Source organism: Mus caroli, chromosome 19, assembly GCF_900094665.2.
Source record: "Mus caroli chromosome 19, CAROLI_EIJ_v1.1, whole genome shotgun sequence".
NCBI lineage: Eukaryota > Metazoa > Chordata > Mammalia > Rodentia > Muridae > Mus > Mus caroli.
In genome coordinates, this window is record NC_034588.1 from 31353716 (window position 1) to 31356094 (window position 2379).

General features: G+C 44.7%; 1 non-coding gene across 1 annotated transcript; it reads left to right on the forward strand.

The window, feature by feature from the left end:
* The first annotated feature begins 354 nt into the window (after nucleotides 1-354).
* On the forward strand, nucleotides 355-519 carry LOC115030022. Its single transcript, XR_003835615.1, has one exon. It is a non-coding gene; the product is annotated as a U1 spliceosomal RNA (small nuclear RNA).
* Nucleotides 520-2379: the final 1860 nt, after the last annotated feature.

The window sequence follows — 2379 nt, forward strand, 5'->3', positions numbered from 1 at the left end:
TGAGACAGGGTTTGTCTGTATAGCCCTGGCTGCCCTGGAACTCACTTTGTAGACTATGCTGGCCTCGAACTCAGAAATCCGCCTGCCTCTCCCTCCCGAGTGCTGGGATTAAAGGTGTGTGCCACCACGCCCGGCTTGCTGTTGTTTTTTCTTATGTACACCTTGTTAGGTTCTCATCTATCACCAACATTTAGAGTGTCAGAAGTCTGAAGAGGGAAAGAAGAGGGGTGATATTAATGTCAGCTACAGTGCAAGAGGAGGAAGGAACTTAATCCAGGACCCTGGCACTGATCCTCAGGGCAAAATGTTAGCCTGAGTATGCCAGACATTTTGATCTGGTAAAAACATCAAGTGTGTCATACCTTGTGGAGGTCACACCTCGATCCTGAAGGTCATTGTCTTTATGAGGCTTATCCACTGCACTTGGGAGTTACTGCCTCTGTGATTTATCCAAACACTGTGAGCTCAACTACACAATCCCTGATCAATCTCGGAGGATTGCGCTCTCACTCACTCTCCCCTGATAAACAATAAAAAGAAGTTACGGAAGTGACATGTACATGTTGAGAAATGGTTTCTGTATGTATTCCTCCCTTCTGGAGGATCGAAGATGATCTCTAGAAATTTTAATTTTCTTTTTAAAATTTTTTAAAGATTATGTTTACTTATTTTGGATAGTAGGAGCTTGTGTGCCTCAACACCCGTGTGGAGGTCAGAGGAAAACTTATAGAACTCATTTCTCCCATTCTATCACGTGGCTCCCAGGGATTGATCATCTGTGTGGCAGCAAGCACTTTACCCACTGAGCCATGTCACCTTCCCAAAACCTAACTTATTCCAGAAGGCTGCTTGAGGTCTCTTGATTACTTATTAACATATATGAATTATGCACAACAATGGGTTTCATTATGACATTTTCATGGGTATATAAAACGTATTTTGATTATATTTACACCTGACTATGCTCTATTGTCCCCTTCAGACTCTTCTTGTTCCATTTCTTCTTCCAAAGCTACCCCTTCTCCTTTCATGCCACTCAGGAGGAGGTGGACATGGAGGGGGAGAATTTTACAGACACATGGATAACATCAGTGGCCACGCCACTGAAGAAAATCTCTCCCTCTTCATCAGTAATCATGAAGAGCCAAATGCTTAAGGTGGCAAGTGGGAAGAACAGCTAAAGAACCCCTTCTCTCTGGCAACAATTCAGTGCATATCATTTCTCAGAGAGCAGTACAGCTTTGTGAGCCCCTGCCCATCCATGACCAACTACTGAAGAGTCTGATTCTGTGAAGATTTTATGCGTCACAGTTGCTATGAGTTCAAAGTTAGATGTCCATAGCCTGTCACGTCTTAAAGACAGCCTTCCACATGATACCTCTCTTTCCTAGGTCTTCTCAATTTTTTCTATTCCCTCTTCTGCAATATCCTCAGTTCCCTTAGCCTTGGAAGAGGGTGATAGTGTCTGTCCTAAGCATTCAACAGTCACTTATTCTCAGGACTTGGAGCAGTTGTGAATCTCTGCTGTGGCTTAGCTCCCACTGGAAAAAGACTCTCCTCTAATCAAAGCTGACAGCGACATTCGTCTGTGGGCATAAATATAAATATTTAAGGCACTTTGACAAGCACATAATTTCCTAGAGTGGAACAGACATTGAAGGTCGTATCTGATCCAAGCTGGACCACTCCATCCAGTGCTAGGTCAGAACCCATAAGAGTTGAATGCAGAAACCTTCTTCCCTTGCTGACACTCTCTGCAGGGCTGTTCAACTTTTACTTTATTTTTTTATGGGGATGGCTGAGACACTCAGAGCTGAGCATTCAGAGCTGAGCACTTGCCAGGTTCCCAGTGTGAAGACAACTCTTGTTAGATTACTCAGATCATATCATGTAAGCTAATGATTTTCTTATTGATGTACATTCATTCTTTTTTTTTCTTTTATTGGATAGTTTCTTTATTTACATTTCAAATGTTTTCCCCTTTCCAGGTCTCCCCTCGAGGACCTCCCATCCCATTCCCACTATGAGGGTACTCCTCCACCCACCCACCCACTTCCCACCCTGACATTCCCCTACAATGGGGTATCGAACCCCCTAAGGACCAAGGGCTACTCCTCCCACTGATATCCAACAAGGCCATCCTCTGCCACATACACAGCCAGAGCCATGGGTCCCTCTCCATGTGTACTCTTTGCTTAGTGGTCCAGTCCCCAGGAGCTCCTGGGGTGGAGAGTGGGTTGACATTGTTGCTCCCCCATTCCATGGGGCTGCAAACCTCCTCAGCACCTTCAGTACCTTCTCCAACTCCTCCATCGGGGACCCTGCGTTCAGTCCAATGGTTGACTGCAAACATCTGCCTCAACTTTTATTTACAAAATT